Raw genomic sequence first — 24,904 nt, forward strand, 5'->3', positions numbered from 1 at the left:
TATCACCCATGCACTCATGTACCTGTATACCAGGGCTTATATTAAGGGCTGCCAGGCAGGTTTGATAAGACAGGCTGCAGTATTAATATCAATTCCTCGCTGGCCGTTTGCCTGCCACTGGCTAAAATCTAAAGAACTCGTGTCATTCATCATCTCATTTTAAAAAAAATCAAGCTCCATTTTTTCTTTTTCTCACAGAGAAATGACTCCTGCCCATGACATTTGGTGTGCAAGAAAGTGTCATAATTCGAAAAAGTATTAGAGAAGTGACTCAGTGTGGTTTTGATGCAAGTCGCAAATATGCAGTAGGGTTCCTAATTTTCAGGCCCTTCCACCTAGCTAGGGTTTGAGTTGACTCTTTTTTTTTTTTTTCATAAGAAAAGGAGATTAATCATTTTCCCAAACATATGCAAATACTGACCACACTGCAGTGCAGTTTCCAGAACTATCCCAGGCAGAGGTTTCAGAGAATAACCACTGCTGAATGCCTCTGCCTCTGAGACGTGCGCTCTCGCAGTGGTGGGGTAGAGGACAGTGGGTGGGTGACAGGAGCCCACAGCCCTATCTTAACCCAAATGATGTCTCTTAACTAAGCTTGCTCCTTTTTGTGGTGGTGACATGGTGACAGGGGCAAACTGAATAGGTGGATGAACTGACGATGCTGAACCCAGCTTGGTCTGTATTTCAACCAACCTGCAGTCCTGCACGGTCATTTACTCCTTCTCCAACAGCTTCTCTGCTGATGCTGAAGGCCATAATTCATTCTCCACTGCTGGTTTGCAGGTTTTCCTCTCTTAATTTTCCTCTGCAAAGAACAGGCAAGAAACAGGAAGCTCTGAGGCCTCCAGAACAAGAAGGACGTGGAATTATTAGAACATGTCCAGAGGAGGGCCGCAAATATGATCAAGGGGCTGGAGCACCTCTCCTATGAAGACAGGCTGAGGGAGTTGTTCAGCCTGGGGAAGAGAAGGCTCTGGGGAGACCTTACAGCGGCCTTCTGATACCTAAAGGGGCCTACAGAAAAAGCCGGGGAGGGACTTGTCGGGGAGTGTAGTGAAAGGACAAAGGGTAACGGCTTTAAACTAAAAAAGGGTAGGTTTAGGTTAGATTTAAGGAATAAGTTCTTTACTATGAGGGTGGTGAAGCACTGGCACATGTTGCCCAGAGAAGTTGTGGATGCCCCATCCCTGGGGGTGTTCAAGACCAGGCTGGATGGGGCTTTGAGCAAAATGGTCTAGTGGGAGGTGTCCCTGCCCATGGCGGGGGGGTTGGAACTCTTTAAGGTCCCTTCCAACCCAAACCATTCTGTGACTCTATGATGCTCTGACAGCTAGTAAGTTAGCTACAAAATGGATAAAGGGATGAGAAAGCCAGTATCAAAACCTGGCAAACAGCAAACAGCAAGAATCTGAGACTTTTCTCTCTTCAGATGTCTTTGAGCCCAAAGTAGATGTGACCATCCAAATGGGCATGACCCTGGGCCACAGGGAAGAAGCAAAGGTTTGCAGGAATGAAGAGTCTGTGGCTCCCAGGATATAACCAATGGTCAGATCACCTCATCCTGGGTGAGAATAAAGACGTCTGGGTGAAGACAAGAGTACTACAGTTTACTCTCTGACTTTGGGCGAGTAAGATAATATGATCAACCTTGTTTGTACAGTCCATTCCCTTAAACCACCCACCCACAGCCCCAGATCAGCCGTGTTTCGTGCTCCCACCCACTGCAGGACTTGTGCATGTCTCAGGATCCCACAGTGACTGTAGCAGGCATCACATGAGTCAGGTCTTTGACACTTGTGATTCTTTTAATATTTCTGTGGCCAAACTCTCCCTCAACCAGTAAGGAAGGAATGGGCTTTAAGGAACCAGTGTCAATATCATATCAACATGAGAAGAGGTGGACAAAACCTTAACTGATAGTAGTTCATCCAAACCATATCCATACCAGATAAGTCACAAATGGAAAGGATGTAATTTTTTTTTTGCGTGCGAGAGGCTTGATCAGATAATTTGTTTCATCAGATAATTTAGTTGCAAAAGCTATTTCAAGCAGTTCTGCCAGAGTGGAGATTTATTTGTAGCTGCATTTAATAAGACTCCTAGCCAAGGAGCTGTGGCCACAGTTCTCAGAAATGTTACTTTTAAACCCTCCTCGTTGCTAATGGGCCTTTCTAATTTGGTAGAAGAAGTTGTGAGGCAGCGGAGAAGTCTCACATGGACCAAAAATGGACTAGGAAAAAAATATTTTGGTCTTTGCTTCCTGGTGGCTTCTCTGGGAAATAAGAAATTTCTCCTCCACTGAAGCTTTGGGAAGCAGTGATGGATTACAGGCAATGGTTAAAATGTTTGGGGAGGACAGGGCATGAGACACTCTCGTTTGAAATCAACCAAGTGAGAATTTTGAATTAAGGCTATGGAGAAAAATAGGTAATAAGGGCCACAACCTGAAGTAAACAAGCCAAACTATACAAAGTATGAATGATACCAAACTAGAATCCTAAATACAATTTTCAGTTTCATAAACATCATAAGCTGTCTTTGTGCAATATTTTCACTTTCTTTGTGAGCTGTAATAGCATGTTTGGTTGTACAGGCTGGTCGTGCATTTATTTGGACAGAGTTCCTTGGCACAGGATTCAAATATCCATTTTATCCATTGTACTACCACAGAGGCAGAAAAACTGATGAAGTATCCTCTGTGGGCTAAAGAATTTATTCATATAATTATGACCATATGATTATCATGATAGCAGTCCAGGAACTGAGTCTTTGCATCTAATGTTCACCACAGAAGATCTGCACCCTTTAAAAGTACCAATACTAGAAATTAAGTCTCTTTAGATATATTAAATCTTGATATAAGACATACACAGTCAGGAACAAAGAAAGCCATTGCATTAGAGGGAACAGGCCAAATGGGATAGAAGCAAAGAAATTTTGGAAGAGAGAAAAAAAAAGTTGGAGGAGATTAGAGGTGGATTTTCTGATTGCTCTTCCTATTGCCTGTACAGGCAATGTGCTGAGCTTTGAGAAGGGTGTATAAATACACAGGAGCTGTATGCACAACTATAGGAAAACTCTGCTTTCCCTTAAAATAATCAGTTAAGGATTTGCTAAACGCTCTTCCACAATAGCTGGATTTACTCTCATTTTTGGGGTGTTTTCATTTTCTTTCCATTACTATGAAGACTGAAATATTAAATTGAAATGTGCCTATACTTCCAGCAAAGGAGAGAAATCTTCTTGCTGGTTCCTACCCCACTGCAAAGCCTGGAAACCCCCTTTGCACATCCTTGCGGAGAACTATCCCCTCTGCTGCTTCCCCTGATGCTTGGGAGATGGGATTCAGCCCTCAGTGCAGCAATGCAGAAGATGCCAGACATCACCAAGCTTTGTGGTGCAGAGAAGCTGATGACTGATAAGCGATTTATGCTAGACAAGCGGAAGGAGACTAGCAGGCAAAGTACTCAGATGTCTCATCATCCCAATCTGAAGTCTGTGTGCACAGGATTCAGGCAAGGCTTTACCATATAAAGTTACATCAGGCAAAGTGAAATATTTATCAGATGGTGGGGTGATTGCTTGTTTTTCTTATTTTCTTTCCTTCTTTTTAGTGAGAGATTGACAGAAGCTCTCTGCAGGCATGCAGGCAAACTTTCTTCCCCCAAGGGAGAGAAAAGGATGTTTTAAACTGGATTTCAGAACATGGTTGAGGCAAGCACAGATAGATGATGGTTGGTCAAGAGTCCCTTGTGGGTCTTGGTCCCTCTCACCTTGGCAAAATCGTGAGCAGAAAAGGGAGGACGGTGATGTTCTTCCCTCTGGAAAGCAAGCACTGAAAGCGGTCCCACCATTGCAGCCTCCTTGGCGATGATATTTGGGAGCATTTGGCTGCTACGTGTATGGTTTTGAAGGCTCTGAAGTGGATTACAAGAAGCTTACAAAAGTCCTCTGTTATGAATTTTTCCATGTGGATATGCACACGTAGATATTTCATTTTAAAAATGACTTTTTGGCATGAATGCAACGCTTCATGAAAATTATCAGTTGTGACAATTAATGCCCTATAAAATTGTGTTTTATTTTACACCCATGAATATTTTGTAGAATCTTTTCAAGGTGGATTTGCCCCATGTTTTCATTTACTGTGAACAGGGAATTCATTTCACAGAGAATTGCTAAAGGCTGTTTCTAAAAAGGTTTGGATTTTTGAGAGTCTGCAGTAATCAGAAATGGGTCACTTTTGCAATTTCTGAATGCAAAGGAACCTGCTAATTTCTAAGAATTTTTTTTTTTTTGAATTTACTCATCATTGCTCCCGGTTATCTCATAATTTTTTGGCCAAAAAAAAAAAAAAAAAAGGCAGTGGAAGAGTCTTTTCACTTAAGTCAGTGGAAAAAAACCACAGTGACAGGGATGAAGCAAAATGAGATGTGCTGACAGTCACATCATGCCTATGAGATGTGTGAAAATGCTGTAGACTACAGCACCCTCTGTCCCTGTGGTGCCACGGCTGAATGCTATGCTCTAGTCTCATACACAGTGGAGAAGCAAGCGAGATATTGTCCTGCTGTGCTTACGGCACGGCGAAGAATGCTGAGCCACATTCAGGTCGATTTTCGATGCTATTTTTTGCTTTCTGAAAGATTTCTGGGGGAACTGAAATGACTCACAGATTCACTGCAAAACAAAACGAACTAAAGCATTTTTATTTCTTTTTATAAGATAATTTAGAATGTAATGAAAAAAAAATATATATTTTAATCTTTTTGATCCTGGATTTCTTTCAGGGGAAAAAAAAGACAAAAAAGAAGTAATATATCTTTTTTATTTTTATTTTTATTTTTATTTTTAATTTAAAACAAAACAAACAGAACTATTTCTTAAATTATTTACTTGTGAAATCCATAATCTTTGAGATGCTGAGAGAATCCCCTTCCGCACATAGTGCAACCAATTAAAAATGATTAAAGAGAAAACAATCAAACAAAAAAAAAAATCTTAACAACTCTGAAAGGGTAAACTGGAAAACAAAAGGAATCCACATGGGAATAAAAAGGGAAGGAAGGAAGGAAGGAAGGAAGGAAGGAAGGAAGGAAGGAAGGAAGGAAGGAAGGAAAAGAAAAGAAAGAAAGAAAGAAAGAAAGAAAGAAAGAGAAAAAGAAAGAAAGAAAGAAAGAAAGAAAGAAAGAAAGAAAGAAAGAAAGAAAGAAAGAAAGAAAGAAAAAGAGAAAGGAAGAAAAAGAAAAAAGAAAGAAAGAAAGAAAGAAAGAAAGAGAGAAAGAAAGAAAGAGAAAGAAAGAAAGAGAAGAGAAAGAAAGAAAGAAAAAGAAAGGAAGGAAGGAAGGAAGGAAGGAAGGAAGGAAGGAAGGAAGGAAGGAAGGAAGGAAGGAAGGGAGGGAGGAAGGGAGGAAGGAAGAAAGGAAGGAAGAAGAGCTGTTCTTCCCAGAGCTGTTCGGAGGGGAAGCAGATCCGTTCAGGAGGCCAGGCTGGTGGGGTCGAGCTGGGAAGGAGGAGGCACACCTTCCCGGCTGGATGTTTTCAACACTGCTATAGCTGGTTGAAGGGGACCAAACCTCCGAGGAAGACGGGCTTGGTTCCGTTTGACCAGCCAGAGCAGAGCATAGCTCCTGACCACGTAACCCACTCGGCTTTGCTGCGCCTCACCTGCGAGGGGAATCAGACAGATTAGAGAGGGGCACTGGTGCCAGCCGCCACACGGAGAGACAGGAGGGTGGTGCTGCTTAGGACGCCAGCACAGGAGAGCTCAGGTTCAGGCTGCTTTCCTCCTTAGATGGCTTTGGGTGCATTGATTTTGGCTGAGAACTGGTCCCTGCGCAGGGTCCGTGTGATGCCCCAGCTGCTGGGTGGTTGTATGGACCACCAGTGAATGCATTTCTCACGAAAGGATAAGTCGGTGGGGCTTAAGGATGGGGCTAAGCAGCAGGAGCTAACTGAGGTTCCTATCCAGATGCTTCATGGCTTGTTATGGGACCAGGACCCTGGTCCACATGAAGTTCAGCTCACGAGTTTGGACCGGGGTAAGGAGGAAAGTCCTGTGAAGCTCAGGGGTGGGTGTTTGCCCACCCTGAGCCACAGCAGCACGTGTTTGAAGCTCGCTTTTCATACAGCTGTTTTCTCCCTGCCGCTTCCTCTCTCCCCTTTTTTCCCCCTTCTCCCTCTTAAGAAAAAAAAAAATAATAATAATGAAAAGCTGGAGGGAGGAAGGGAGGAAAGATGCCTCCTTTGTCCATTGAAGGGAGGTCACCTGCTGGTTGTCACTCAGGCATCACTTTCAGAGAGCCGCCCCGAGCCCCCAGCTGTACCTGGGAGCCTGGGCGAGGGGACAGCTGCAGGAGACCCCGGGCGGTGGGGTGGCTTCCAAACAGGACAAAAGCAGCATTTTTCCAACCCACTGCATGGCCCCTTTCCATGTGCGTGCGGTTTGTCAGGGGGCTGGTACATTTTGTTCTCTGAAAAATATTTAAATTAGGAGGGTTTTTTCTTCTCTCTCTCTCTTTTTTTTTTTCCCCCTCCAATTTTCTTTCAGTGCCCAGAGCTGGGAGCAATGTTAACCTGTGTAACCTCAGGATTCCTCTGCTTTCTTTGGGCTTTCCCTTTTCTCCATCAGGGCTATTCATTAGCAAAGAAAACACCAGCAACATAAACTCCCTACGGAGACATCCACCTTGCTGCCTTGGTAAGGCAAATATTTAGCTACAAAATTCACTTCACGCACTCCCTCATCAACACTAGACTGCTGCAAGATCGATGGAAGTCAGGAAGAATTAGACTTATCCTTAAGCAATTTAATAATTTTACCTTCAGGCAGGGTCTGGGTGCAGGAAACCATTTGAAGGATGTTTTATTTTATTAACAGGGGTTAAAACAGTGCCCTTGACCCCCGTCCAGGCTAGAAGTTTTCCTAAACCTTAGCCCCACGTTTGCATGACTAGCCTGCGTTATTTCTTCTCATGTGTCCTTGCAAGTGTGCGCCCGTAACTTAATCCTGGCTCACGCCGTGCCGCGGGAGCTGACGCTGGCTGCAGGACCCCGTGGGACAGGCGTCTGCTGTGGGGCTGGGGACAGCTGCAGGGAGTAAATGAGGGGTGGGATTCAGCTCCAGATTTAAAACCCAAATTGACACAGCCGGTGAAGACTAGAGATGGGTTCAGCTGGCAAGCCAGAAGGGTGGCTTCGTTTGCCAACGTCTGGCACCAGCTGAGGAACCACAGGGACAGCCACATGTGATGGGCAGGTATGACACAGGACGTACATGAAGAACAGCTGGAAAGCATTGGAATATTCTTAGGGTATCTCCAAAATTATTAGGCTTCTTTTCAGGCAATCAGATGAAGTCCAGATCTCCACAGACTGCAAAATGAGTGTGCGTGTGGACGGGTTTCACTGTAGGTGCTGAAAATTAAGAGGGTGAATCTGGTGCGGACTCCTGCCCTTGGTAAAGCGAGCTAGGCATGACCTGCCTAGGACACAGGGACAGTTTTGTTGCCGTCTCTGGACTGAAGTGACTGGGAGCAAAATGCTCTGAAGGTCTATGTTGTATGGATTTACTGTCTAGTGTTCCCAAGTTACTGAAACAGTGTTGTTTTATGGGTGGCACAAAGCCAGGGAGAAAACAGAGGTCGGGATTTATTCCCTTGCATGGCAGTTGTTGCCACTAAAGAAAAAAAGGTCATTTTCCTCTACTGTGTTTCTCTTCTAAAGTATTCTTCATAACCTAAGGGTTAAATCTGTAGAGAAAGTGTATGTCAAAATACTGTTTGATAAGCACCTTCCTAAATTATATATCTAGGAGACCACAGGGCTTGGGTCAGATGCAGAAACCTTCGTTTTGATTCAGACCGAAATTTTGCAAAGCATCTTGGTGACTGAGGAACATAAATGTCATTGGTTTCAAGGTCTATATTGGTATAATAAATAGTGCTGAGGTACAAGCACAGGAACTCAGTGGTTTCTGCTATGTTGAGCACAACTGTTGGCACAGTTTTGACTTGTGTTGACTCGCACTGACCCTAGCAGTTCCCAAACTTGATTTAGGACTGGCACATCCAGGCCATTCTTAGGGGGAAGGTTTCAAGATGACCATCTATTTAAGAAGATGAATGAGCTGGACAATCATTTTTTTTGCCCCTTGGTTTGAGGGCAAGTGATGTAGTCTGTGAAACTTGGACTCCTAGATGCCAACACCTCTGTAGAGTATGAGGGCAAGGAATATAAGTGCAGTGACTAAAGTTAGCGGGCTCCAGTATTGCGTACTGCAGTGTGGCCTGCTGAACTACACAACTCGCCTGGAAGCTGGGCAAATACATGGGTGTGGATTTGCTGTGTTACCAGATCTGCCTGCTAGCAGTACCACTCATTGCCACGTTAAAATTAAGCTGTGAGCATTAATCACTGCGGTGTAGACATGTCCTTAAGCTTTTAAGTAGATCAGGTCAGTTGAGCACATTTTTTGGCAGAATTCTGACAATTTACCATGGGAAATAAGGGTCTGAAAACCTTTTCATACCTGGACCATGATGTTAACAACAGTTCCTATTACTGCATAGCCTCAAATGATTTCCTAGATGCTTTCTTAAAACAAACTGATTGAAAAGTTGTGAGTAAACTTTGCTTAAAGTTATGAGTATTTCACCCATAGTGGAATAAGGTAATGTATCCAAAATGGTTTGAGCTTTTCAGCTCCATGTAACAGGGCACTCGGGATATCTAGGATATCTTTAGGCTGTCCTGGATGCAGTCTTGCAGCTCCCCAAAAATATATTGAACTCATTGCTACGTAGCATCGTTAGAGCAAAGAAGAGGATGAAGCATTTTTGCATGTAGACAGAACATCCTGAGCTGTAATAATACAAATTTAAGAAAAGAAAGAGCATCATTTTTGGAAAGGCTGTGTGCCTGCTTTGCTCCACGGTGTCAGAAAGGAGGCAAATTTCTCTATAACCCATCCTGCTCTCTGTCTGCTGCTGTGCTGTGACGCCAATAGGCCCAGGAGGGCAGGGTGATGAATTTGTCTCAAACAATCTACTACAGCAATTCTGACATCCACAGCATTCATTTTAACCCCACTCCGGAGGACCTTGTTATGAATTACTGGGAGTAAGGAGAAGAGTTTTGTCGCTGCCTTGAGTTCTGGATTGCTCACACATAATCCTTCTCGCTCCTGGCAGGAAATTCCTATCCAGTGCCATGTAATTCTTTCTCCCCGTCACTAAACCCAAAGCATTTTCCATCAGTTGAGAATGGATGGCAATTACTGAGCCTATCTGGGATGCAGTAATACTCAAAATCCCTTTGAAACGCTCTTCTGGGACAGTGTAAACATTTTGTTCAGGAGCCCAAATCTATTCAGATAGGTGATTTGCTGGAAAAGTACATGCAGGATACATCCTTGCTGTCATATTGGAATGAATTTGGGACTTTTTGAGATTTGCAGATCCCTGTGTACTTCCACTGGCACTGCAGAGCCCTGTAGAGTGAATAAAAGCTGCCTGACTATAGGCAGCTTTGGGAACGACATCAAATTCAAATAAAATGCAGGTAGAGAAAAGCGTTTGACTCCTCGCAGTAGCTGGAAGCAGAGGACACTGGTGATGTCTCCCTGAAACCACACACTTCCTTACATTCCATAGCAGCCTAGTCCATATGGGGATATAAAGAAGCATGTCATCTCATAAGAGAAGTCCGGCTCGCGACCTGGGGGCGGCAGGACAGCTGCCCACCCTCCACTCCTGAAGAGGTAGTGTTGCTCCTCAAGTGGGTTTCAGAGCTGGTGGTCTGCTTTCTCTCTGGAAAAGCGGTGGGAGCACAAAAATATTGAATTTTCTCTGGTGCCCTCGGTCAGTTCTGGATGTTTTGGAGGTATATTTTCAGCTTTTCTGGTGGTTATCATTTGCAAGTGCTCCTGTTTGTGCCACTGGGCAGTGCCAAAGGCTAGAGTTTTTGTGCGCATGGATGTGCACCCTGGATGTGTCTTGGACTTGTTCTGATACACCTGAAATTCTGAAAAAACTACAGCATGCTGTAAAAAAACAAGTCACATGAGTGAGAGGTGACAGATAATGTCTTTGCCTTTCACTTCATTATTACTGTTGGTACCAAGGCAGAGTGTTGAGGTCCTTACTGAGAAGATCAGCTGCTCATACAACCACAGTGAGACAGTCCCTGGCCTGGAGAGCTACTTGGTCAAGTAGGAAACGCCACAAAAACCAGACAGAAACACACTGGAGCACGGCCTGGCTCTTCAGAAAGGAGCTTTTATGCCATTGAGTCACAGTCATTTAGGTTGGAAGGGACCTCTGGAGGCCTCTTGTCCATCTCTTTGCTGAAAGCAGGTTCTGCTTGGGTCAGGTTGCTCAGCACTGTGCCAGGTTGAGTTTGAGTCTCTCCAAGGATGGAGGTTCCTGTTGGTGTCCCTGCCCCAGAGTTTGACCACCCTCATGGTGAAAAGCCTGGAAACTGATTGGAATTTCCTGTGTTACTTGTGTTTTGTCCTAGTGCACCTTTGAGAGGAACCTGTCACGACATAGAGGTCAGGACATATGGATGGATTTATATGTTTGATGATAAAAATGACCAGCAGAAGTGAAATTCAGTGCACCCTGGTGCTGGAGGAGGCAGGACCTGGTGTAAGTGGGAAAATGGGGGTAGGTTATGAACCAGCACTCCAGTTGGGCCATGAAGTGCCTCCAACCTCAACCATACTGTGATTCTGTAAAAAGGACCAGAAGACTAAGGAACAATCTCAGCTGATGAAAAGCACGAAAATCAAGATGGGAATGGCCCCAAGCCTTGGAGGAAACCCAAAGGCTCTTTGATGTCAGGCCCTAGCGAGAGGGCATGCCTCTGCATGATGCTGCTTCAGAAACTGTCTCGTGCAATGCCTCCCAATATCTAACATTACTGATTTTTTCATACCTTGCATGCACACAGCTTGCTTTTTCTGCCCTTTTTCTCCCTGTCCTCTACTCAGAAAGTCTGTGCTGTTTCATGATTTATGCCTATAAATGGGTTTAGGATGGAAGTCTGTCTCATGGCATTTCTAATCCTCATGCTTGGTTGGAGCTGCACTGGTTAGTAACCTACATTTTTATGTCCTGAAAGAATGCAATAGCTGCACCCCTTTCACTAGCTGCAATCCAGCAGATTTCTGCAAGCAAAACTGGCAAAACTTATAATAACAAAAAATAAACTCTTCCACAGTACAACATTATTGTCTTTTATCATCTGTGGATTAAGAGGCTATTAAATCTAGGAACGGTTTATTTTTATTTTTGTTAAAAACTTTGTGATTGTGATATAGATACTGCTCGAAGTCGTTTTCCTCATATAAAAGCACTTACTGACTTCAGTGACAGATGGGTGGCTTTGGGGGGAGAGGTTGCTTGTTTGTTTTAAAGCAAGATAAAGACCTTCCTTTGTGATTTCTAGAACGGTTCATGGCAGGGAATTTTGCATACTCAGGCATTGTTACTTCATTACAGTCAGTAACGGATTAAACAAATGAGTGCATGTTTTAGAGAAAGATGAGTCATGCACCCAGGCAAAATGTTGCTTAAAAGTCCATAGGATCAGGAATGGTGTCTGCATTTGCATTATATAGAGTTTTTTATACCATGTGCAACACAGATGTTAAAAAGACCTTCAGCAAAACATGCTTGGTCTTTTGGCTCAGGCTTTTGACTCAGAAGAGGTGAGGAAGCCGGGCCGTGCTGACATCAGGGTAAAACTCCCAGAAATTTCAGTAGAGCCAAGACTCAGCCTGCGGGTTCCCACTCTTCTGGGTGCAGAAATCTCCTTACATGAATTATTAACAGTGAGTGAATATATATTTCTCGTTAGCCCAGTTATTCCTTTTGGAGATTTGTACATCTTTTTATTATTTGTGGACATAAGCACGTGATCTGGTAGATAGGACCAACCTTTTTTCATCTCTGTGCTACGTTTGAGGCTGCAAACAAGACTGCAATAGGATCTACTGCAACAGCTGTATATTCTGAGATTTTGTCCTTTAAGGAAAAATGGTGTTCTTGTCAAATAAATTTGATTTTGGGTTGCAAAGTGATGATTATGGCTTTGACCCCAGATTTCTTGCTTTGCACAGAAGCGAATTTCTTCCATTTGCACTGAAGTTTTGGAATGTAAATCTGTTCCAGTAGATGTGAGGCAGGGAAACTGAGGCACAGTAGAGGGAAAGGGACACACACAAATACCATCATGGACTGGAGTGGGAGGCCACATGCTTAACCTAGCAGGCAGTGAGGGCAGGAGGGAGGAGATTCCTGCAGGCTGTAATGGAAAATGAAAATTTTCTAGCTCGGAAATAGGGAAGGAAATAACATCAACAAAATTCATGGTTTTATTCCAAAATTCTAGCTAAGAGGGGAAGCTATGGAAATCAAGTAGTAAAGAAAAGGAAGGAAAATTCTCATTGCTCCATGAGCAGCAGTACTCTTGATCAAACCTTTTATTTTGGTTTCTGATTTTTGCTAAGCTTAACTCCTGTGTCATCACAGGAAAGATTAGCAGCTCTCACCCAAGATCACTTCTTTCTGAAGGCTTTCCTTGATGCTTTTTTTTCTGAACTGAGCTGAAGAGTCCTAAAGGAAAGATGTTTTGCACAGATGCATTTTGTAATACGGAAAATACATCATCCTTCAACAAATTGTAAGGGATTTTTACAGCCATTGAGTGGCAGCATGTTCTTAACTTCACATAAGCCTATATCAAATGATCATAGACATTCTGGGACCAGATAGTGGATTCAGAGTGATTAGAGATGAAACAAACCTCGTCTCTTCGGAGATCCTTGAGCCTAAGCATGTAGGCAGGCAAATATTCCTTATTTATATACATAAGTCTGGTACACTTTGTGAGTGCAATTTAAAAAAAAAACGTACATAGTTATAAAAGGGAAATTATTAATAATGCTAAAACCTATTTTGAGCAAGATCTTTACTAAATTCAGTTACTTGAACGAACTAGGACTGTTGCAGTAGCAGCTTAGTAGGACGAATTTTCCACACTGTTGCAAGATTAAAGGCAAACAAACAAAAAGAAAAACAAAACAAACAAAAAACCCCAACAACAAGCAGAATGAAAAAGCATGAATTTGGAAATTATAGATGTTATTAAAAGTTAAGGAGCCGAATGGGACACATACACAGTATGAAAGTCTCACAGGAATGACAACAAAAGTCTGCAATGAAGGGAGCATATGGGGTGTAAATGCATCCATTTAGAGCCGTCATCTTTCTTTTTGACTACCCAGGAAAACTACATTCATTGTGAGCAGCAGATACGCAAACTAAGCCAGCAGATCATGCCTTGTTGAGCTGCTGAGGGTAACCCAATCATCTGAGGCATATCCAGAGCCACATCTGTCCCTGCCTGGTGTGAGGAGGAGAAGGAGGAAAGAATGGGACAGCTGTCCTCCAAGGGTGGCTGCGACTGGGACGATTTGCCTCTGAGGACGGGAGGGCAGGCAATACTCTTGAAACGTGCTCTCTAATACGCCTGGCATTCAGGCACTCACTCATCTGGGCTCGTTGTCAAGTTTCTTTTTCCACCCCGGACTGCATGCTGAATGCTTCCCCAGCAGCAGTTGTTGCTGGAAGGATGGAGGCTGCTCAGGCTTTCGCTTCTCTGTCTACATGTACATGCACGGTGAGATGCGTTGATGTGACAGCAGTGCAAACAGAATAGGTTGATGTCATCTCCTCCCATTGTGACCAAAAATGGGGAAAAAAAAGCCAACTTAGGACCTAAAAGGGGTTGAGGTCTCTCTCTTTAATCCTTTTGCTTACTCTGCCTAATCTTTGCTTACTCTCTCAACCCTTGCATGATTAGTTTGCTCTCCTAATTCCCTCAGGAGCTGGACTCAATGATCCTCGTGGGTCCCTTCCAACTCAGGATATTCTGTCATTATAATTATCCCCCTATCTACACCAAAAGGCACCAAAAGGACCATGGGCAAATCAGTTAACATTTTAGTCAAACTAGGTGCCTGAGGGTATATTTGTGCAGCAAGACTAATTAGTTTCATCTAAACACCGTCCAAACCACAGCATCCAGGAAGCATAAAACTCAGCAAAGCAAATTTGCATCTGTCTGCAAAATATTGCCTGTCTAGATAAAGACTACATTTAGGCACTTGGGTTTTGAAGGTGGTTTGTATGCCTGCCCTTTTCGATCTCTGGTGGGGTTTCGTGAGGCTATCTCAGAGTTTATTGAGTTTGCTCCATAAGCCACGCATCTCCTTCACTGCTTTTTAAGGGAAATTCGAGGCTCAAGCTCTTTGTCTCTTAGCTCTTTCAGGGATGAGCTGGGCTCTGATTCTTTCACACAGCTCCCAAAGGCTCAGCTCCTGACAGGTCTTTTAGTTTTATCTTTTGGCTACCCAGAGCCAGCACCTTTTAAGAGGGAATGAGCCCTCTGCCTGGAGGCAGTGGGAACCAAGCCTCAATAAGCATCACTGAAACACCTAGTCCTAGAATGCATATATGTAAAGTCTTAAAAAAGGGAAATACTAAACAGAATAAGAGATATAGAAGCTAATAAATGAGTTGCCCAAGGTTATTCAGCAAGGCTGTGTCAGAATCACCGGTGGCAACGTTGCTGGCCATCCTACTCCTGTCCTTGTTCAATTTTCTACCACTTCAAACTCAGTATAAAAATGCAGTAATGTAGTTCTTGATGTTACATTTCCTGCTTTATTTGGTTTAATACACAATGCTTCTATGTCTTGGTTCTGGCTTAGCCCCGTAAAATTTTGTTTAGACAGTCTGACCCTTTGCAGTGGAGCAGAATGCCTGCTCTTAAGCAAAGCTTATTCACCAAGTGGGGAAACTGAGGCACGGAGGGAAAGCGGTTTTCCTGGGGCAACCTGGCAAGCCCATAGCAAGGGCCAGAAAAGTTCAGCACAGTCTCCCTTGCCCCTTAGTTTTCCCCTTTTTCCCATATCTTGAATGCAATTAAGGGTAACTGTCCCTCAAGAAGCTGATAGGATTCTTGCTGCTGACTTGAACTGGTGGGGAATCTCCCCCATCTTCTCTCTGCATCTGAGGCTGGAATGGGGATTTTTTTGATCAACTCCTATCATGAAACCTCCCCAGCTCATAGTATTCTCCCCAAAGCCAGTGGGCATAAAGGCGTGCTTTGAGAGGGGGTGTGAAGGATGCAGCCCTGGGGAGGAGGACACAGTCTGCAAGGGAAACTTCTTGCAAGAGCTACTCGATTGCGCCGTGTGAGACTCCTGCGTTGCCCAATCAGCCATGCTGTCCACGTAGGGATTTGTAGGGACAAAAAATATAAATCTATGCATTTAAGCACTGTTCCTAGAAAAGATCTTTGTATCAATGGTTGTCCTCACGTTGCAGAAGAGTGCTGGAGGGAAATCCCAGCCTTAGCCAGGCTCCAGTGAAGGGAAAGTCTGCCCCGCCCAGAACTCCTTATGTTCCTATAAAATGCTTTGCACAATGCTGGATGCATGGCGTTGCCTTTTGCCTGTGCTTTCTAGGCTTGGTCATAAATAGCAGCAGTTCTCATGCACTAGGAGATATTGCAAGAAGAAAAATATCTCAGACATTACCTTCAGCAAAGCAGCAGCTGGTTTCTTCATCCACATCTCCTGGGTCCTGCATCGCTTCCCTGTGCCCCATGCCACCAGTCCCACCTGGGCTGGCATCTTCAGTGCGGGCTGTCTTCCTCCTCGTCAAGGTTTCCCCGAGGAAGCAGGAGCTGTTGCGGTCAGAAATGCTGTCCAGCATGTGGCCTGCGTTTTGGGTTGCTGAAGAGTCCCTTAGCAAAGGCTGAGGCTAAGAAAGTGTTTGGAGCAGCTTAAACTACTGAGCCCTCATGCAGGTGAGCACGGGGACATGGGCAATTCCCCCTCTCCTCTTTACAACAGCCTCTATTTTCTCCTTCTCCCTAGAGACATTTGTGTTAAATTCCCCACCTCTCGCTCAGTTTTATACCGCCTGGACTCATTTCCCCCACCTTGCATTAACATCCTTTCAACTCCCTGATAGCTGGTTCTATTGCTAAGGTCTTTCCACCAGTATTGCTGTCTCATCCTGCATGGGGCAGACCAGCTTTCTGCAGCCCTGGCATCGTTTGCTCTTCAAACACATCCTCCTGGTCTCTCATCCCCTCCCTGCGCTGCTGTCCCCCAAAGCGCTTGCCTGCCATCCCCTCTTGCTCCCTGCCAACACGGTCCCTTTTGTATCGCGTACCCCCGGGGCCAGCCCACCCCATCGCCACGTCCTCCCACCTGCCCGTGTCCTTTACAGCCTGTGGCTGGTCCCAGCCCTCCTGTCCACCTCAATCACTGCGCTGACAGCGTGTTGAGCGACATCGCTTCAGCTGTCCCGTGCCGGGAGGGCACGTCTTAATTTTATCCCTTTTGACGATGGGTGACTCTATGCTACAGCTCGGTTCCACCAAAAAAAAAAAAAAAAAAATAGTCTGAGAACAGAGCTGTTTATTGCAAGTACATGGGTTTAATATTTTAATGGCCAGAGGGTTGGTGCAGAAGATGGAGAAGGATATGGAGGTGGTCTGAAATCCTGGTGCAGCTCTTGGGCTCGTGGATGTGGACAGGAGGAGCTGGGATCTTGCGGAAAGTGGGGTTTGATTGTGGGGGCTGAGCCCAACCAGTTTCGCAGGTCCCATTGGTATAGCCAGGAATATGAACACATGGATACACGGGTCCTCCCCACATTGGTGTCTTTAGATGTACAAGGATAATAAGAATTGCTTTCTCTTTTCCTCCATGTGAGGTCTGTTTAGAGAATAACATCCCCAGGAGAATGAAAATGAAACCATTTGTATCAGTGGATGCTTGCAGAGAGGTTTTAACAAATCTCCTGTCTGGCAGATGCTATTAATGTGTCTGAGAGCCTCTGGGGGCCTCTTAGGTCCTCATCCCACCCTGGGAGAGGCTAGTGCTATTGAAATCGTGCTTTATGGCTGGGAAACTGAGGCACAGGATGATGTGCATGAGTTCTTGGAAGGACTTTATGGCAAAGCAAGTGCTTAAAGAATCACACCCGTTATGCTGCGTCTAAATTAAATTGAACTGGCACAGTTCCTTGGCCCCTACGCCAAACGGCCCACGTTGGCAGTATTAAAGCCTTTTAACCTCCAAAACAGCATCCAGCTGCTTGCTGGGAGACATCGCGTCCCTTGCAAACTCCTGAATGGTGCCTGGAAAATGCCGGGGACAGAGTAGCTGTCTCAGCCAAAATCACACTGGGGACATTCCCGCAGCACGGACGGTTGGGTTCCTACACCTGGCAGTTTTTTCTGGTCCTGTTCCATCTACTTTAGGACACTGCTGGCTCAGAGAGTCGTTTTGCACCCCTCTTTTGCTATAAATCCTATTTTTTTGCCCCCATCCTACTACTGCTTGTATCCTAGGTGAGTGCTCAAACCTCTGGAGTGACTGCAGGCTTCTTTGGTTTTAACATGAAAAAGTTTCCTTGATAAACTGCTGAGTGCACTTCAAAAGTATTTTTTTCCCCCACACAAGAAAAAATACATTAGCATTGATTTTTGGTGGAAAACGTGGGGAAAAAGTGGTATTATATAATTTTAAGGGTACCTTGGTTTAGGTCTCATAGGAGTCTGACAATAAGGAGCAAAATGACAGTTTTACTTTTGACTTCGCTTCTTTAAACTTTGAGAAAGTTGAGAATGTTTTCAAATTCCAACATAAGACAGAATGAAAAAGAAAAAGAAAAGGAAAAAGAAAACGGGGAAGAAAATGTGAAGCTAAGATAAGCCACTTAGCGAGGTACATGGCATTGGTCCAGTCATGGCATTGGTCCAGTAATATCTGATACAACCATGGCCCCTTTTCCCATGGTTGTTCCAGCTTAAAAAAACAAAAAGACATAATTTTTTTTTTTTGAGTTCACAATTATGCGTAACTATGCAACTTGAAAACACTAATACTTTCTCTAAACATTTTTCCAGTGCTTGAAATATTTTAGATAGTAGGAAAACTACTGTCTACTACTGTTTCTTTGACCAGCTCTGTGAAGGTAAGATTGTGAAGGAGCATTTTCCCCCCTTAGCAAGGAGAATAAATTACCTGCAACCCCAGAGCTCCTGCCATTCAATGCAAACTGTCCCTGGTGTTGCTTGTCAGCGACGCTCCATGGCTCATGCTCAGGGTGCTTCCCTTTGGGATTTGCTCCTGGAAGACATGGGAGAAATGGGAGGACAAATGTGAGTGCTTCATCTTTGCACTGTGTTCTGTTTTCAGGCCCTGGCTCTGGTTTCCCCATGGGCTCAGCATCCTTTCCAGCCTGCTTTTTGAAAGGCAGCTGTAGTGCCTTCCATGAAAAAAGCACGTTTGGGTGGCTGACAGACGCTCTCCTCTAACGCCCTGGGTAGGCGCCTGGCAGATTTTGGACAGAGAGAGAAGGTCACCATCTCCTTTCTCAGTCTCAGACGGTGGGGTTTGGTGTCACAGGGTGGGGCTGGGTGTCACTGAAAGGTGCTGGTGCCTGGGGACATGGCCAGGTTTCACGAGGAGGCCAGGCTGGCAGCTGGTGTACCCGGGAAAGCACAAGCCGGGCACTTGACTCCTTCTGCAGCCACGTGAAAGTCACGAAAAGTAGAATTACCGATACGTCTTTTAGTGATATCAGGAGCAGCAGTTTGGTTCAGGGATCCCTCATGGACCCATCAGCTCATTAGATAAACCCTGGCTGGCCTGAATTTCCAAAAGGGCATCAGCCCCTTCTTTACTGCAAGGGGGCTGTCCCTCCAAACCCACCGCCCTGGTGCACGGCGCACCTTGCCAGCTGAAACTTTCAGTGCAAAATAGAAGCTTCATTTTTTTTTTTTTCTTCCCTAAAATCTCACTTGTTCGAAAGAAAAAGTTGAATATACTGAAATTTTCATCGCTATTGGAAGGTATTTTGTATAATTAATGCAAAAAGAGCTACTTCAGCTTTCTCTCTGGAGTCCAACCCTGAGGGGACTGGATGCTGCTGGAGGCAGCTGGGGAGGGGGCTCAGCCCAATCCCCTCTGTGCTGATGACGGGGGGCTAAAATCTGGATCAGTTTTGTAAAGATACCATTGGTAGTTCCGGTACACCTGGCTGATGCTAGGATGGTAATGCCATTTTGCCACCTTGGTTTCTTTACCACTGTAACCCTGTAGTGCCTGCCACCACTTGTAGTCTGTCTGGTTGGAGGAAATCACCGTGAGGAGTGAAAAATTTGCTTTTTTCCATCTTGGTCTTCACTAACAAGTGTTATTCTTCAGAATGTCTTCACTGAGGGTCCTTTAAGCGTGAGATTAATATGACTGCCATTTATTTCGTGCAGTATTCTGTAGCTTTACTGACCCAAGTAGCATGTGCTCCAGATACTCCTCTGTAACCGCGTGCTGCACTGCACCAAGAAGATTTTTCTAATTTTTGTCATTAGTGTAGAGTCCCTGTTAAAATGAGGAATTTATGTCCAGGAAAACAAGATGTGAGATTCATCTTTTCTTGTCTTACTTCAGTGGTGGTGGAGAGATTCATTTTCATTTCTCTATGTTTCCTGGAGGGATGCAAAGAGGATGGAGTGGGGCAGAGCATCTGCCCTTCTGGCTGTGCCTTCATTCACACTGCCCGGGTAAAAATGGTGAGGAACAAGGGAAGTTGTGGTGCCTCACACCTGCTTGCATATTTGCGGGGGTGGAAAAGAGCAGATGTCCAGAGCTGCCAGTTCTGGGAGTCCTGCAGGAATGCGGGCCGGTGACAGCTGATAGAGCTGGAGAGGGTTTGGGTGGGGGAGCCTGTCTGCACGGGGCCTGGGAGGGAAGGTGATGGGGACGGGAGGTGGAAGGTCAGCATGGACTCCAGAGTGAGCAAGGCTGCTTCAACCTGGAACGTTTATGGCTTGGATGCAGAAATTAAGTCCTCTCCTGCAGGGAGATGCCCAGTCTTAGGGTCTCAGCTTGATATTTAGTGTTGTTTCTGGGTTAGTTTATAGGAAGATCAAGTGGCTGACCTCTTCAGACTTGGCCTGATACAGCCAATGGATATGGTTAGTCCAATGTTAGCAATCAGAGCTTCAGCTCCAAACGTCCCTTGCACCATTACTAAGGGATGGGAGCAGGCAGGAATCTCCAGAAAAAAAGGCCAAGAAATAGCCCGATTTGCACCCAGTACTCAATTTATCTCCGAGCAAAGTCTTCTGAACCATGGTTTGTCAAGATGTTCATTCTGGAGGCATCTGGGTAGGGTTCTGCTGGAATGTGCTAGAACAGAGAAAAGGCTACAGAGGCTCCCAGCTCCTCAGCCATGCCAGTACTTTGTGTCACAAGTGCTACCTCTATCCTCTATTACAGGCTTCCCTTCTAAGGGATTTAAAATATCATTCCCAGTTAGTTCCAGCAGGTTGATATCACATCAAGAGGTCTTTTGGCCCAATTACTTCTTGTGAAATTAAAGTGCTACAGTGAGTTATGCAAACAGCAAAATGTTATCCAGCTGTGGGCACAGTTGCGGTAAAGGTAACAAAACTAATAATAACGCAGAAAACATTGAGGATGTCATCTGCTTTTGGTTTTGGACTAACGAGGGGAAAATGGCTAATGAGATATTTATCACCTTCACAGACATGGAGGATCCAAAACGTCATTAATCTCATATAATTCCTGCTGCTATCCACATTGATAGGTAAGTCTTGAAGAGCTTAAGTGAATTGCCCTGGACCCCTGTAAGTCTGGGACACAGCTAGCAAGTGAAGCAGTGCTCCAGGTAGGTGCACCTCTTAGGACACCCAGTCCTAGTCAGTGGAGTTATCACTTCAGGTCTCCAAATACTTTTTGAATTCAAGGAAGAGAGAAGAGAGATTTCTGAGGCCACCCTGCAGCAAAGGTGGGTCAGGCAAGACCGGTGGGAAGACAACAGACTTCATTTCTTTGCTCCTCTCACCTGATGAAGGTCAGGTGCACCACGGAGGCTGCCTTTCTACAGGGCCAAGCCCTCACTGCAGCATCAGGACCGCTCTCTCTACCCATCGCCCAGGCCAGAAAGCCACTGTCCCACCGACCTGCAGGACCCTGCTGGGCTGGACAGTTTTGAGTACCTTAATTTATTCATATTAGAACAGAAAGAGTGGGTTCCTGCCTCCTTTTCCTCTGCACAGGGAGGTCTTTGCACGCAGGACAGCTCTGTCTGCATTCAAGGCAGGACAAAAGGTCCTGGGGGAGCATTAAGTGCTGGTACGTCTTCGGACGGGATAAGAACAGGGTAAAGTTTCAATCCCATCCAACTGGTGCTTTTACAATTAAACTCATTAAGGAGGATCTCACCAAGGCCCAAGTCCATGCCAGGGTATGGAAAACAGCCCGTGGGCAGGCACGTGCATGCATTGGTGCATCAACCTTGCATCTTTGTCTTTCTGGAGGCAGAGCATGAAGTTTACTGTCACTGACTTCTGGAGGATAGGAAAATCCTTCCAGCAAGTTATGGGCAGTTTCTGGGCTTTGTCCAGCACTCGGTAGTATTTCTCTGCCTCTTCTCCCCTTCCATCTTCGAGGCTGTGAAGAGCCTTGGAGCCCATTTGGGTCACAGCACCCAGAGCAGATCCCCAAGGCTACAACACGTCTTGAGAGCTAATCGAGCTGGATTTATGAGCCTGGGGGGTTAAATCAGGCAACGCAGACATCTCCAAACTTCGTCCAACTCTAATGAACAGAGTCCCCACCAGCAGACCAACGGCTTGGAGCCCAGTGGGTGCCCAGTGCTGGATGGAGACGTCGGCCCCGGCCCCCAGCTGTTGCCCTTGAGGTTTATACAGCTGCTGGGGAGAGCAGGGGGAGCGAGGGGCTGGGGGCACGGCTTTGCAAGTGCCTCGGTCCCGCAGCAGGGTCAGAGGTGGAGGCGTTTGGGCTAAAAGAGGAACAGGTGGGTAGCGGGCTGACAGCAGGAACAGTGGCACTTTTATTTTTAACAGCCCTTCCCCCATACACGTGCACACAGTGCTGGAAAATGCAATTTACAACTGCCTGAAAAGTGTCTGATTGAATTGCGTGAGCCACCCTCCCTGAAAATAAGGGGATGGACTTGTTTTCAGGGGGTGAATATTTAGGGAAGGAAGTGACACCTCCTTTTAATCATGCAAAGCTTCTGAATTCAAGCATTAAGGCATGCACATCACAGCGAGCAGTGAGGAGGGCTTCCTTCCTCATCCCACCTGTGTGCTCCTGTCCTCTATTTCGTGCTTCTTCCTCATGTCAATGTGTTTGTACAGCAAAACACAAGGATGGCTTCAGCTGAGCTGTGTGAATAACTGGGTATTCAGGTCTCTCTCAGTATGAAAGGCTGGGGAAAAAAAATCTTGTTGTGGTTTGGCAGAAATGTTTTTAAAGATGGGGTAGGGAATGGTTTCTTGCTGGATTCAAGCAGCTTTTGAAGACCCGAAGAGCACAAGCAGGAAAAGAGAAAGAAATTTGAAAGAAGCTTTTTTGTTTGGAAAAACAAACTTAGAATTTAATTCAAAAATAATTTATAGGTGTTTGGTTTTGATTATTTTCTTTCTTTCTCTGGACATGAGCAACTACTCAGCAGACCCAAGCTGAACCACGGTGATGCGTCCTTGGCTGGGGAGAAAAGATCTGGATGATATATATTTTATCTGAATATTTTATCTGAAATATTTTATTTTTTTTGTCTCATTTTGGTGATGGCTGATCACAGCAGTAGTAATAACAGGTACTCTGGGTCATAACTGAACCCCAAAATATTATTTAAACCTTCATTTGAGAGAAAAGAAATGTGCAGCTACCAAGTGTGTCCTGTAGTTGTACCAATGGTCAGCGCACTTGTGCCAACAGTCCAGGCATTTTTTTCTTAATTTTCTCATCCACAGAGACATGTCATTGCCCCTGCCTGGTGGGACTGAATCTTTCCCTCTGCTTTCAGGGACCTGCCTGAAGATGCTCATGGCTTTCTCTTAGGCACGGCCAAGCTGACTCCGATCACATAAGCGGAGCTCCATCATGTGTTCAAGTGCCTGAAATACTTGTAAAACGGCTTTGCTTTTGATGGATGGGGTGTAAAACTGTTTGCTCGTGGTATAACCGCTGCTGTTTAGCTGATGTGGTGGTCCCATGGCTTCTGGCAATGAGAGACAGCTGGGAGCTGTACCTTGGGGCAGGAAAATGACTCTAGCATGTCCATAAAAGCCAAGGTTAACCAAGCCTATGGTGACACTTAGACATCGGCAATACAGAGCAGACTTAAGGTTATTGGGGTTCCTGTGCTGCTTTCTTTTGGTTGTACAGGCTTGGTGCTCATCTGTGAGACTTCCACGAGTTTGTGGTTTTAATCCCAAAAGAAGGAAAGTGTCCCCAAGACGTGGCTCACTGATGGGTACATAAATATGAGTCCACCTTAGTGGAACTTCAGCTGGAGTTTGTTGTGTGATAACAAATCAGTACATTTAGGACTGAGAGGGACCATTAAGACCGCTCAAACCCTCTGTGTGATGACAGGCTGTGCAGCAAGGTGAACGAGACCAATTTCCACCCCAAAGATCTGATGACAGAAGATTTCAGTCACTATTAAACGGTCAGCTTTACACATTTCCCTGCACAACTGGGATCACTGTAAGCTGTCATTTTTTTTTTTTAAGTCACATATATAGCACATTTTACATAGAAGCCAATTTGTGCAAGTCAAAAAGACAAAAAAAAGAAGTGTCACTTGATTCCAGCCCTGAGAAACCCAGTGGCAAGCCATTCCCTTGTCTCGAGGTGAAGCAAAGCCCAGGAGCAGCCTGCTGCAGGCTCTGCTCTTTCATGTGACTAATACACACAAATCCCCGGTCCCCAGGGGCTCGGGGATCGCTGACAGCAGGGGCAGCCTGTGAGAAAGGGGTGAAGGGAGCGAAACTGTGCTCTCCTTTCATTCGCCAGGGTCAGCTGTTCCACCTGTTCCCCCTGCTTAGACACGGGGAGCGGGGACGGAGGGGACGCGGCGGCGGCAGCATTTAAAACGAAAACTCACTGAACAGAGGGGATTTCGTATTAAAACGAGAAACAAATGGGCATCTGCCTTGCCACAAGGGTAGGAACGGGTGGAAGAGCGGAGAGTGCTGGACACAGCGGCGGAGTTGGTTTTTGCCTGAATCATTCGCCTGGGACTTGGAGAGCCAGGCCAAGAACAAGCTTCCTAATGAAAGACTATTGATGGATGAAGCTCAGTAGGTGCCGAATTGCAGCTTGATTCAGAAACCCAATCTGCTACCAGCTGTTTATCTAAGCAAATGCTGTGGCTTCAGTCAGCAGCGTCGCCTCCCTAGACTTCCCTGGGAGATTGCTTCTAGCAAAGCGACATCTCTTGATTTCAATGGGGAATGCCACCTCTGGGCTGCTCGTCCTACCTGCGCAGTTCTCCTGTGGGCACCTTTCCCATTTTCCAAAGTCAGGTGGGATTGTGCGTCTTTGCCTCTATTTTTTATAGATGCTATCTTGTGTCCTGTAGTTGCAGAGCACCTAACACAATGGAGCCGTGGCATTTCTTGGGTAATATTGTTAGCAGGACGAAGAGCCTCCTAACACAGAGACCGAGGGAGCGATGGTCCATCACACTGCGACAGAGCCCTGCTTGGTGGGAAATGTGAACGAGGTGGTGTCTATGAGTAGCCCAGAAGAGCAATATCTCTGGGAAGACCACAGTACCAGGATTTTTTTGACAGTACAGCAGTTAGTGCTTCAATTGAAGTTGCATTTTCTCCTTGCAACCACGGTTCTGTATTTAGGATACCTTCTCAGTCGTGATGGAGCCATGAGCTGGCCTTGACCTTGTATTTCCCTGGCCGTCCCATGTGCTTCGCAGGTCCCATGGAAGCTGGGGAGCCCCCTTGGCAT

At 45.3% G+C, this 24,904-nt stretch overlaps 1 protein-coding gene across 1 annotated transcript in view; it reads left to right on the forward strand.

Annotated features, from left to right (window-relative positions):
* Window positions 1-15,217, forward strand: part of TRAM2 (translocation associated membrane protein 2) — a 118,173-nt gene extending 102,956 nt beyond the window's left edge. The window contains exon 12 of the mRNA XM_083830753.1: window positions 15,204-15,217. The gene's annotated coding sequence lies outside the window, so the exon portion shown is untranslated. The remainder of the gene's footprint in view (window positions 1-15,203) is intronic.
* The last annotated feature ends 9,687 nt before the right edge of the window (window positions 15,218-24,904 follow it).

This window comes from Anser anser (assembly GCF_964211835.1).
Source record: "Anser anser genome assembly, chromosome: 3".
In the NCBI taxonomy this organism is placed as follows: Eukaryota; Metazoa; Chordata; class Aves; order Anseriformes; family Anatidae; genus Anser; species Anser anser.